This window comes from Ptiloglossa arizonensis, chromosome 5 (assembly GCF_051014685.1).
Source record: "Ptiloglossa arizonensis isolate GNS036 chromosome 5, iyPtiAriz1_principal, whole genome shotgun sequence".
In the NCBI taxonomy this organism is placed as follows: Eukaryota; Metazoa; Arthropoda; class Insecta; order Hymenoptera; family Colletidae; genus Ptiloglossa; species Ptiloglossa arizonensis.
The window spans coordinates 24,363,269-24,377,612 of NC_135052.1; the positions used below are offsets into that span (position 1 = coordinate 24,363,269).

At 32.7% G+C, this 14,344-nt stretch overlaps 1 protein-coding gene and 1 long non-coding RNA gene across 11 annotated transcripts in view; one reads left to right on the forward strand and one right to left on the reverse strand.

Annotated features, from left to right (window-relative positions):
* The window catches only part of LOC143146771 (uncharacterized), a 271,402-nt gene that overhangs the window by 240,895 nt on the left and 16,163 nt on the right, over positions 1–14,344 (forward strand). The window contains exon 5 of one of the 4 annotated variants that reach the window (XR_012992070.1): positions 5,344–6,265. The exons of the other annotated variants lie outside the window; for them this stretch is intronic. This is a non-coding gene — a long non-coding RNA (uncharacterized LOC143146771). Of the gene's footprint in view, positions 1–5,343; positions 6,266–14,344 lie in introns of those variants that run through there. 4 annotated transcript variants of the gene reach the window in all.
* Positions 1–14,344, reverse strand: part of P120ctn (adherens junction protein p120) — a 75,473-nt gene that overhangs the window by 27,932 nt on the left and 33,197 nt on the right. The gene's annotated exons all lie outside the window — the stretch shown is intronic.

The following is a 14,344-nucleotide window of genomic DNA, read 5'->3' on the forward strand; positions in this document are numbered from 1 at the left end:
TCTGAAATAGTTGGGTCTTGTAATAGTTAGAATCTTATCTTTAGAATTTAAGTGTAAAATAAAAATATATATTAATATACACATATATTAAAATTTTGTATTGTATAATCTTTATAGTTGGGTCTTGCAATAGAATCTTACCTTTAGAATTTAAGTGTAAAATAAAAATATATATTAATATACACATATATTAAAATTTTATATTGCACAATATTCATAGTTAGGTCTTACAATAGTATCTTAGAATTTCTTTTTAGAATTTAAAGGTAAAATATAAATATATTCATATACACATACATATGTGTGTATATATTTATTCTTATTGTTTGCTTTTGCTACTTTTTCTTGTTCAATTCTTTAATAACGATTGTTTGAATACTTTCACGAGCCCCTGTAAGGTATATTTATCTTTATTTTCCATTTTCATTCTTTTGCTACACTCTTATTATATTGTTTTCAAAATCAGGTTAACAACGCACAACTACCTCGTTAATTTTACTCCCTTCGGCCCATAATTCTTCTCCTTTTAATAATAATCTTGTTACAATAAAGACTTAATATTCTTATTATTTTTATTCATATTTGTTTAAAAGCGGAACATCCGATTTTCCGTAATTAGAGAAACTATTTTTGAAATAATTGACAGTAAATCATTATTACTAATTTAAAAGAATGATATCCGATTCTTTCCATAATTATAGAAACAAGTTTTAGAATATTTGAAAGTAATTAAGTCAAAAGTTATCATCATTATTCTTACTAATTTAAAATTAGTAATCATTATTACTAATTTAAAAGAATAATATCCAATTCTTTCCATAATTATAAAAACAAGTTTTATAATATTTGAAAGTAATTAAGTCAAAAGTTAACGTCATTATTCTTACTAATTTAAAATTAGTAAGGATAATACTCAATGTTTTTTATAATTATAGAATAAACTTTTAGAATAATTGAAAGTAACTAAGTCGAAAATTAACATCATTATTCTTACTAATTGAAAAGAATAACACCCCATGTTTTTTATAATTACAGAATAAACTTTTAAAATAATTGAAAGTAACTGAGTCGAAAATTAACATCATTATTCTTACTAATTGAAAAGAATAACACCCGATGTGTTTTATAATTACAGAATAAATTTTTAGAATAATTGAAAGTAATTGAGTCAAAAGTTAACATCATTGTTCCTAAAAGAATAACATTTGATATTTTATATATTATAGAAAATAGTTTTAGAATAGTTACTTTTAATTATTAGTTTTAATTAAAATAGTTACTTTTAATAACTGAAAATAGTTTTAGAATAATTACTTTTAAAAATTCTAAAACTATTCTCAGTTTTAGAATAGTTACGTTTAATAATTCTAAAACTATTCTCAGTTTTACATTTAATAATTCTAAAACAATTCTCAATTCTACTTTTATAATTCTAAAACAATTCTCAGTTTTACTTTTAGTAATTCTAAAACTATTCTCAGTTTTACTTTTAATAATTCTAAAACTATTCTCAGTTTTACATTTAATAATTCTAAAACAATTCTCAATTCTACTTTTAATAATTCTAAAACTATTCTCAGTTTTACTTTTAATAATTCTAAAACAATTCTCAGTTTCACTTTTAATAATTCTAAACCTATTTTCAGTTTCAGCATAATTACTATTAATAATTCAAAAATTATTTTCAGTTTTAGAATAATTAAAATTAATTATTCCGAATTGTTTTGCGGTTCACCCGATCGAAATGTACGGTCGAAAATAGAAATAGAATTTTTCTCGTTCCCATCGCGTTATTACGCCCAGAAATCGTTTCCCTCTGGTTGCTCTAAATCGCACGCGCCGCGACGACAGCGCGTGACCAGATTTGCACGGCCACCGCAACACGCTCGCACTTACGCAAGTGCATACATTACGCGCAACGCGAATGCACGTTGCGTGAGAACACGGTGCACCGGCTACGCGCTCTTGTTTATCTCACCATCTTCCGTCCGCTGGCTGTACTAACCGCCAGCTACGAAACTTGACGAAATTTTCGTTTAAATAATTAATTAGCCCGGTTTGTTGGTCGATGCAAAATAAACAACGTGGCTTCCGACTGGTTGCATACCCGTGGCATCGTGAAATTTCTTACCGGGTGGTCTCGAGCGGAGTTGCCACCATTTCAACAGTGAAAAGTAGGACGCTTCGAAACTAAGGGAAAAAAAAGGTCGCTCAAGGGGGTAGTCGAGCCTCAAAAACCTTAAAAAAGAAAGAAAGGAAAACAAGTTTTTTGAAACTTCCACGAATACTTCAATAGCCGCCAACTTCTTACCATTTTGCAAATTCCGATTTATGAGAAAAATTGGGAAATTTCAAGCCCAAATTTCGAGTTGTCCCTATTTCGAATTTTCAATGTAAAATTTTTACAAAATGTTTGCTTTGTATTCAGAGTGGACAATTTTTTATAATATAGTAGGTAGATTGATTAATGTTTTGGGTATTTTGAATTTTGGCAATTTTCTTTACCGAAGATTCCTTCAAGTGGTTTCTAACCTAAAAGGTGGGACGTAGAACACGTATAGTTAAAAGTAGGCCAGGTGGCAACCCTGCCTAGAGCACAACGTTGCGATGCAACACTGGATTCGTAGAATCAATCGTGTAGAATCCAACTACTCGTGTAGTGCAAATTGAATTTTTCATTCATGGATATATGTCACGAAGCGGTAAAACTGCACGTGGAAAATTAACAATGCTTCATAACTTTGTTACTAAATCACAGCGTAGAAACGAAGCGTAAATATTTGAAGCGCGATAAAAACGAAATAACGATTCAAAAAAAAAAAAAGATAAATTTTTTATTTCGAAGTTCGAAACAATTCCGATCGCAATTATTCACGAAAATTTTCCAGATCGTTCATTTATCATTTGTATTAATTACCGAGTTTTTTGAAAATTTCACCGGTTCGTAATCGTTTAAATTTCAAGGTTAATAGTAATTTATAAAGTAGATTAATGTTCCTGTGTAAAAGGACATTTATAGAGAACTTGAAGTACTCAAAGTGTACGTGGAAGACAATGAAGTCTTTAGAGTCTATCCTCAGGCACTATTGGATAGTTAAAATCTTAGTTCTAAGTAGAGTTTAAAGTGGTCATAAACCGTGATTATCTTCAGAAGAAGGTAGTGTTCCGTTAGTGTTTATAACAGAGTGTTAAGTATTTGTACCGTGGAAGTATGATTTTTTTTGCACTGGTTTAAAGAATAAAGTTTAGAGATATATGTCTAAAATTCTTCGAGTAAAACCTTTCTCAACAAGAAGAACGTATGATATATGATTGTGAATTGATAAATAAGTAAATATAATTTTTTTTTTAAATTTCCACCCATTTTTCTCAAAACTCTTCGAGTAAAACCTTTCTGAACAAGAAAAACGTATGATATATGATTGTGAATTGACAAATAAGTAAATATAATTTTTTTTTTTAAATTTCCACCCATTTTTCACAAAACTATGTTTTTTGAAATGGCTTCCACGATATCTTAACATCTACTCGATCGATCGACTGCAACTCGTGCACACCTCGAGTGCATGTGGCATTATCATTCGTAGCAAAATGAACTGAAAATCTTTTTCTTTCCCCTGGATTTTAAAAATAAAAGAAAGAATAAAAAACAGTTGATAGTCGAGTTATCATTTGTAACGAAATTGAGTCAAAATCTTCTTTTCGTAATTGTTTTAATCTATAAAGTAATAAAAAAATCAATAGTGAAGTTATAATTTGTAACAAAATTAGATCAAAATTATTTACTTCCTCCTAAATTGTTTAATTTACCAAAGAATAAAAAAAATCGGCAGTCAAGTTATTATTTGTAACGAAATTGAGTCAAAATCTTCCTTACGTAATTGTTTTAATCTGTAAAGATAATAAAAAAATCAATAGTGAAGTTATCATTTATAACAAAATTAGATCAAAATTATTTACTTTCTCCTAAATTGTTCAATTTACCAAAGAATAAAAAAAATCGGTATTCAAGTTATTATTTGTAACGAAATTAAGTCAAAATCTTCTTTTCGTGATTGTTATAATCTGTAAAGTAATAAAAAAAATCAATAGCGAAGTTATCGTTTATAGCAAAATTATAACGAAATTATTTCCTTTCTCCTACATTGTTTAATTTACCAAAGAATAAATAGAAATTGGTAGCCAGGCTATCATTTGTAACAAAATTGAGTCAAAATTAACTTTTTGTGATTGTTTAATTTACAAAAGGTTTGAAAAGTCAATAGTCAAGGTATCGTCCATAGCGAAGTAAATTAAAAATCTTTTTCTTTCTCCTAAATTTTTTAGTCCGCGAAAGAATAAAAAAATTGATAGCCAAACTTCGGTTCTGATGCAATTTTGTCAACTATCGATTTTTTTTTCACTCTGCTGCTCGCGATAGCCAAACTCATATTAATAAAGGATCTTTTTGGTTTTTCTATTTCATATAGGCGTATCGGTTGGAAGCACGAAAGCTCTGCGAAAATGCTTTTTCAAGCGGTACACGTTTGGTGAATTGCAGTGCCAACAATTTTTATTCCTTTTCTTTGAAAATATTCGTAAATGTTATCGAAACGGTCTTCGCTCAATACTATCTTTTCCCCCTCTCCTTTTTAATAAATACGATCTTAGTACGATAAAAAAATACTGTCGTTGTTGTCAATACTATGGTTATTATTATTATTATGGTTATTATTATTGTTGCGGTTGTTATTATTACGGTTATTATTCTCGTTATTGTAATTACTATAGTTACCATTGTTGTTGTTTTTACCATTATTGTCATTATTGTTGTTGTTGTCATTATTATCGTTACTTCTATTATTGTTTCTATCATCATTGTCATTATTGTTGTTGTCTCTATTATTATTGTTTCCTATCATTATCGTTATTATTATTGTTACTGTTCTTGCTATCATTATTGTTATTGTTGCAATTATCATTATTGTTATCGATGTTATTACTATGGTTGTTACATTTTTCTACTTAAAATATAATTAAAATATAATTACTTATAATTAGAATTATAATATAATATAATTCCAACATTTGAAGAAACATTGTAAATTTCGAGCCTTTTTTTTAATAATCGTTCGCAAATATTTACAAAACATTTCTTCACAATTTTTTCTCCATTCGGTTCTGATGTATATCCCCCTCCGATAAGAACGTATTATTATTATTACTATTACTATTAGTATTATTATTATCATTATTATTATTATTATTACTATTATTATTATCATTATTATTATTATTACTATTATTATTATTATCATTATTATTATTACTATTATTATTATTACTATTATTATTATCCCCTAGACGAGAATTTGGACCCTTACCCCAGCCATCGATAAGTAAATCTCGAGGAGAGCAAATGGACCACGTCGCGCATAAACTCGATCCACGTCGTCGTTCTTATCTCGTATACTTAGGATGGAGGAGTTTAGCTGCGTTATTTTACAGAAACAAGTCCACTCCAGTGTGTCCTTTAGGCTATAAGCGGCGGTTGTCTTAACTAGTTTCAAGAGGGTGTGCACGGTCTTATGGGAACGCGCGCGTGTGAAAATTAATTTAAAATGCAACGTAACCTCGGTGTCGCGGCTAACTGGAACCGAGCGTCAGCAAAAGTGGCACGAGTGGGTAATTCGAAAGCGATCGGCGCTGGACCAATCTGTTCCGAGCTTCGAACTTAAAAACGATTCCAAATCACGTGCTACGATCACGTTCGTCTTTTGTTACGAAACAGAATGGAACGCGGCTGGACATTTAACGATCAATGGTGTATCGGCTCGCGTCCCGGATAATCGATAAATCCCTGTCACGTAAGTTACTCGTTTAATGCTAAATGATCTTCTTTACCGGGATTTCGTTTTAATTGGCTATCCCCTCTCCCACGAGCTTCGATGCGGGGATAACAAACAGCCGATGCTACGAATCTCGATACACGATTCTGGAATCGTTGAATTGAATCGAATTCTCGAATTTGGGACAAAATTTATATCTCGGGTAATTATGGTTTGTAAAAATTTGTTTAAACAACGAATTGCAAATTGAGAGACACTGAGAATTCTTGTTTAAAAAATCAAGTTCTCGAATCGTTAAATTGAATCGAATTCTCGAATTTGTGACAAAATTTGTATCTTGGGTAATTATGGTTTGTAAAATTTGTTTAAACAACGAATTGCAAATTGGGAGACACTGAGAATTCTTGTTTAAAAAATCAAGTTCTCGAATCGTTGAATTGAATTGAATTCTCGAATTTGTGACAAAATTTGTATCTTGGGTAATTGTGGTTTGTAAAAATTTGTTTAAACAATGAATTGCAAATTGAGAGACACTGAGAATTCTTGTTTAAAAAATCAAGTTCTCGAATCGTTGAATTGAATTGAATTCTCGAATTTGTGACAAAATTTGTATCTTGGGTAATTGTGGTTTGTAAAAATTTGTTTAAACAACGAATTGCAAATTGAGAGACACTGAGAATTCTTGTTTAAAAAATCAAGTTCTCGAATCGTTGAATTGAATTGAATTCTCGAATTTGTGACAAAATTTGTATCTTGGGTAATTGTGGTTTGTAAAAATTTGTTTAAACAATGAATTGCAAATTGAGAGACACTGAGAATTCTTGTTTAAAAAATCAAGTTCTCGAATCGTTGAATTGAATTGAATTCTCGAATTTGTGACAAAATTTGTATCTTGGGTAATTGTGGTTTGTAAAAATTTGTTTAAACAACGAATTGCAAATTGAGAGACACTGAGAATTTTTGTTTAAAAAATCAAGTTCTCGAATCGTTGAATTAAATTGAATTCTCGAATTTGTGACAAAATTTGTATCTTGGGTAATTGTGGTTTGTAAAAATTTGTTTAAACAACGAATTGCAAATTGAAAGACACTGAGAATTCTTGTTTAAAAAATCAATGTTTCGAATCGATATGGATCGAAAATTTCGACTAGAAAATCAACTATGGAATATTGATACAAAAATTGATCTACTTAGGTGAAAAAATTAATATAAAAATTGATCCATTTGTGTGATAAAACGATATAGTTATGTAAAAAGTGGATAGAAAAATTGATTTACCTGCGTGAAAAGATCAATTTTTGAAATTGATTCAAGATTGGTATCTATAATGATAGGTATATACTGTGCACGGTTGACAAAAAGTCTTGTAGAAGATATACGGGTCTAATTGGTCGCTGTACAAGAGCCACGCCCAGTCTCGCACACATTTTCAGGTGCAGTGTATTATTGGTCATGGCACACGTATTTGGTTTAGTGACGAACACTTAACTATTGGGTTTAGTGACGAAAAGAGACATCTTTTGAATCGCGAACAGTACATGTTATGTGAGTGACATATTGTAGTATGTATCAGGAAGATTGTTACAAGATTATGTGATAAGTACTATCCTAATTCAGTCTGTAAAAAAAATACCATCTCGAATATTATAAAAATAAAAGCTACAGAACTGTAACTATTATAGGCATGAAGCTAAAATCCAGTTAAATTAAAATCTAAAATTATCAGAAAGTATCGACTAAAATTATTATTAATAGAAACTTAAAATTCCATTAGATCGACGCCTAGAATGAGCGGAAGGTATCGATTAAAATTGTTATTAATAGAAACTTAAAATTCCATTAGATCGACGCCTAGAATGAGCGGAAGGTATCGATTAAAATTGTTATTAATATAAACTTCAAATTCCATTAGATCGACGCTTAAAGTTATCAGAAAGTATCGACTAAAATTATTATTAATAGAAACTTCAAATTCCATTGGATCGAAGCTTAAAATTATCAGAAATCACCGACCAAGATTATTATTATTAATACAAAACTAAAGTCCCATTATATCGAATATTAAAATTATCATAAAACACCGACAAAAATTATTATTAAAACGAAACTAGAATTAAATGGAAAGCAAAAATGATAAGAGCATGGTTCTCGGGGTACACCGAGACAAATTTGTTCGTGACTCTGTTCGCGAGTCGTTCGTAGCCATCGCTGGCTACGCGTTCATCGCGCGCGACAAAGAACAACGCGTCTAGATCGTAATTAGAGGATCTCGGTACGATTTTAGGCATCCACTTTTTTTAGGAAGTCGTTCGTTTCGGCTATCGTGCGTCGCGATCGGCTCGAAAACGAGAGTAAAACACGCGGTGCGCGTTATACATATTCATTAGTGTAGCTCAGTCCTACCGAGAGGATTTCTAAACACGTATCTAAGTACGTAATACAGTTTGTCCGGTTCGTGGTGCACGCGGACTACCATCGTGGCATTAAACTGGTTTTCGACTTCCTGGGACGCGGTTTCTTCGCGGAGAAACGGTTTTTAACACCAGAAGAACACCGGTGCAACGTCTTGCCCATATTTTATCGGCTCTCGATTCTATATAGAGTAGACCCGAACGAAAGGGGACACCGCTTCTATCGGATCTCTAGTAGTCTCCAGTGGCGGACGATCACGTACTCCGAATGATTAAGTTCAGAGGTCGAGTGGCACAGTTTCGGTGCCTCGACACTAAATTTATTACGGCCAGACCTTTAACGTGCAAATAAAAAAATTATCCCCGAAAGGAATTTTCGTTCGTTGGACTTCACACAGACCCTTGGAAATATTCAAATTTAAACGAGCGACTACAGGCACTGTTTACTCGATCCACTTGCAAGAGCATCGAGGAAATATTTTATATTCTTTTTTTTTTCGATTTTAATTACCTTTTCAATCATTTCTATTAAACTAATAACTTATTTTTAACTACATTTGGTAACCATTATGTTCGAGACAATAATTTCTTTTTTTGGATAAACAGAAACATTTTAATTACCTTTTCAATCATTTCTATTAAACTAATAACTTATTTTTAACTACACTTGGTAACCATTATGTTCGATACAATAATTTTCCTTTTTGGATAAACAGAAACTTTTTAATTACCTTTTCAATCATTTCTGTTAAACTAATAACTTATTTTTAACTACACTTGGTAACCATTATGTTCGATACAATAATTTTCCTTTTTGGATAAACAGAAACTTTATAATTACCTTTTCAATCATTTCTGTTAAACTAATAACTTATTTTTAACTACACTTGGTAACCATTATGTTCGAGACAATTATTTTTTTTTTGGATAAACAGAAACTTTTTAATTACCTTTTCAATCATTTCTATTAAACTAATAACTTATTTTTAACTACACTTGGTAACCATTATGTTCGATACAATAATTTTTCTTTTTGGATGAACAGAAACATTTTAATTACCTTTTCAATCATTTCTGTTAAACTAATAACTTATTTTTAACTACACTTGATAACCATTATGTTCGATACAATAATTTTTCTTCTTTCTTTTTTTTTCGGATAAACAGAAACATATGTGTCGTAACTGTGATGAGAATTTTTAATATTTTTATTTTGAAAAAATTCAACAAAAGTTGATTCGACAAAAAGCTGAAACACTCGGTTATAGAATGTGACAATTACTCACTGTAAGCTTAGGATTAAATTTTGAATTTTAAGAGGGTACTCTGGACTGGAATTTTCAGAGGTGATTTTTTTTTATTGTTCAATTTTCTCAAAGTGTACGACCTGGAAAATATTTCTGTCGGAGAATACTGCTGAATTTGTAAAATCGTGAAAATTGCGAACGTTTGAAACGAATGTTTCTCAAATCCTCCTTGATTTTCATTATTAGAGGATTTCGATTTTGAAAAGAGATCCTTTTCAGTCCTGTTTGATTGCTTCGTGTATATATCGAGGCACTCGTATTTAGTTCAGCTTCAATCGCCAAGCAAAGCAGAGTGGAGGTATATAGCGTGTGAAATTTATCTACCAGTTTTATATTAGTTTTATACCAGTTTTCCATAAAAAAGAATGAAAAGGAAATGTTCACGTGTCTCGTACCAAGAGAAGGATATTTAATAGAAATCGATACACTACTGTACGGTTCTAAGCTAGGAGATTAATCGTAAGTACACGTATTTCGTACGAAAAATATATCTCGAGTTATGGTTGACTGATTGACAACAAATTTGGAGAGAATCTTCAGCAGGTGTCTCTTTATCTCTTGTATATGAATTTATGTAAATTCGATTTTTTTTTTACCATTTTTCATTGGCATGATTTTGAGATATTTTTTAAGGCACAAATCTTTGGTAGTTTAACTTTGAAGTATCGTCAAATGTTTAATGTTTAATATTTTCTCACAATTCTAGTACCAACTATAGCTACATTCACACGGAATAGAATGCTTTTTGAATTTTTTTATTTCAGATACGCGGAACGACAAGAATCGTGACAACAATGATATTACTTTTAACAAATGGGATTGTGTCAAAGTAATTATAACTTCCGTAATTTTTAACTGTATTTTCACGAAAAAAATTTTTCTTTTTGTGAAAAATTCGAGAGATTCGAATCCGAGAAAACTTCCAGAGCCATATGTTATTGTTACTTTTATGTTTTTTGAACAGAATGCGTAAATCTGTTACAAAAAAAGAATCTAGATAGTTATAAAAAACAGACTTCACGTCATTGACAAGAAAATCCATGGAGAATAATATTTTTCCCTTTGCAAAACGCCACCTAGTTCACGCAATATACAATTCGTCCATAATAATTATTTATATTTTTGTATTCGTTCGTTTTAATTTGTTTTGACTTCCAAATATTCAAAACGCCTTAAAATTTACGAATATATTTTAATTTCCACTAAAATTGCAATTTACATAACAAATTGTGACTACTTTTTTAACGTATGACGAGTATACTCGTCGTAACACAAAATACTGCTATTTCTTCATAACGAGTGTAGTCATCAAAACACAATCTTCATGTCGAGTATACTCGTCGTGAAAATGTAGCAATATTTTGTGTTATGACGAGTATACTCGTCACAACATGAAACATTACCATTTCGTCGTAATAAGTATACTCGTCACAATATAACCTTCACGACGAGTATACTCGTCAGAACTCAATCTTCACGACGAATATACTCGCCACAAAAAAAATCTTTACGATAAGTATACTCGTAACAATACAATCTTCACGACGAGTATACTCGTCACAATACAATCTTCACGACGAGTATACTCGTCACAGTACAATCTTCCCAACGAGTATACTCATCAGAACTGAATCTTCACGACGAATATACTCGCGACAAAAAATTCTTTACGATGAGTATACTCGTCACAATACAATCTTCACGACGAGTACACTCGTCATAACACAATCTTCACGACGAGTATACTCGTCAGAACACAGTCTTCATAACGAGTATACTCGCCACAATATAGTTTTCACGACGAGTATACTCGTCAGAACACAGTCTTCATAACGAGTATACTCGTCACAATATAGTCTTCACGACGAGTATACTCGTCATAACACAAACTTCACGACGAGTATACTCGTCACAACAAAATCTTCGCGACGAGTGCACCCCTCGTCACGCAAAATATCGCCACATCCTCGTGACGAGTACACTCGTCGAAAGCAGCCATCGCCCAATTTGTCCCGCTATAGCTCTTACTCCGATTCCACCTGCGCCGAAGATCTTCCCGTAGCGAACCTGTTATCAAGTGCAACGACAGGCAATAATTACCAGATGCATCGGCGCTGCACCCGAGTCACCCACGTCGATATCCATCGGGACGCAATACGGCCGCGTCCCTACTCCAAAACTCCCATTAGAACGTAATTGATTCGCGGGATGGAAAAGCGGGCCGCTATCGAATATCGAACGAGAAGTGTATACCGGGAACGTCCAGCGCGCGGACATCGATCAAATCGGCGGCGAAAGCTCGAGTGGCACTCGGCGACGGACGGAGAACGATGATACCGATTATACGTTCGCGATATCGACGCGCGCCGCTGGGAAAATTGTTCCCCCAAGGGTGATCCACCGACTCGGGACCATTCGTCAAGCGCAACTTCCAGATCCGTGGCGGCCGCCGGAGTGGGGGGTAGCTCCTCGCGAGCGCCGCTCGGATCGCGTAGAAAGTTGCCCGCTGCTCCCCGAACTTTTCCACGGGGTCATTCGTCTCCGTTTCCAGCGTCTCAGCGAAATTCTTACGACGACGGTTTAAACGACGCTCGAAGGATTCATCCAGCGCGGAGCAAACTCCCGCGGTACGTGCCGCGAATTATCGACTTTCGTGGCCATCAGTCAAGGTCCGTCGAGGTACCCGGATATTTCGAGCTACCCGGTCGAGATTATGTTATCCAACGTACTTGTTGAAAAACAGTGGGTCCTCGAGGTGGTACCATCGAATTTATTCGTTTCTCTTGTTCCCTCCTGTACCTCGACCATCAGAATTGGCCCCGATAACGAACGACACAATGCCACACTAACCGTATCCCTGTTTTTCTTACGGATTTTCATTGTTTTTCATCGAATTTATAATTGTCGGCTCCCACGACTCTAACTTTCGCGTTTACGTTGAATGCAATGAGTTCTGAGAGGAAGTTTGAAACATTTATACTTTCTAAAAGAGCGAGTGCAATCGAAGCAGTGAGAGGATCAATAATGTATTGTGCATTATTGCATCGACACAAAGCAAAATTACAAATTTTTTTTTGCAACTATAAATAACTATCTAGAATATGTCTCACGGTTAGGTTTTTATACATTTGTTTAAGAAATAATTCACGATTCGAAAATTGAATTTTTCTTTCTTTAAACCGTTACAATTGAAAAATTATTAATCTTCCTACAAAGTCTCGGTGGTTTTCATTTGTATGAGAAATAATTGAGTAACAATTGAAAAATTATTAATCTTCCCACAAAGCCTCTTTAGGTCAAATTTTCATTCGTTGAATGTCCTTTACATGAAAACTTCGCTCGTAAATAATTCCACAGTGTCGAAACTTTGACTGTAACGATTACAAATAATCACACCATGGTTAACAACAATGGTAAATTGAACACAGAATACGTAAAAACAACGATTATGTCACCTAGAAGCTATTTTGCAACGTGACTACGAACGTCTGGTATACTCCATCCATTTTCATAGCGATTCTACTTTCTTTTTTAAACAATAGACATTGTTGTATCTGTGAAGTGTTCACATTTTCTTAGGAAAACTTTCGATTTAATCGTACGATGTTCGTTGAACGCGTCGACGATACATCTTGATGAAATTTGTTATTACTGTTATTGTTGAATGAATAAGAAAGTTTAATTTCGTATGGAAACACGTTTGCAAAAGCTACACGTCGACAGCAGTGTTATTAAGGTAAAGGGACTTACAAGGAGGAAGAACGTAGAATGCAGAAGGAATGCGTCCACGGATAAATTCATCGAGTTAATTATTTCAGGCTGTCGAGAGGACGAAACATTTAAACGAGTTTAACGAAGTCGAGGAAACGTCCACGTTGCCCCGTAAACTCTTGAGTTCCAGCGACCAACGTTTGGAAGATTAGTTTCAAAGCGACTGGTTTCGAACACAAACGCATAACACAGACAACGAGACGATCCGCAGCGTGCATTAAAATTAATTACTCCCTTGGAACAGACGTGACACTAATTTGTCTATTATTAATCCAGAGTATATGGACGTTGTCAACGATCAATCCGAGTGTTTTTAAAATATTCGAATTGAGGCAAAATTTTAAATTATTGAGAAAAATTTGAAATTGTTGATAAAAATTTGAAATTGTTGATAAAAATTTGAAATTGTTGATAAAAATTTGAAATTGTTGATAAAAATTTGAAATTGTTGATAAAAATTTTAAATTGTTGGTAAAAATTTTAAATTGTTGATAAAAATTTTGGATTGTTGATAAAATTTTTTAATCGTTGATACAAATTTAAAATTGTTGATAAAAAATTTTAATTGTTGATAAAAATTTAAATTGTTGATAAATTTTTTAAATTGTTGATAAAAATTTTAATTCTCTGAGAAAATTACATTTTGTAAATTGTGTCCTGAAGTGTCTCAGCAGATTCGATAGGTTATTTCGAACTGAATGGTAGATGCAACGACCATGTTCGATTTTTAATGTTTTCTATAAGAACATCATCGTATCTATGAGCACGAGGTGCAACATATGCGGTTCAATCGATGAATAAACGATTCCTCGTGAAAAATCGAATCGAAAGTGTCGAATGAAGCTTTTCCGTAGGACGCTTCGTTTTCCGGAAAATCGAGGTTAGAAAGTGCGCGGGGCACCCCGCCGCCGTTATGTTTCAGACGCAATTTCCTCGAGAATGGAACCTCGTATAAAAAAATTTCTTTTTACGTTTTCGACGTATTTTTTCACATACAATCCTTCTCAAGAATCAATACAATTATTTT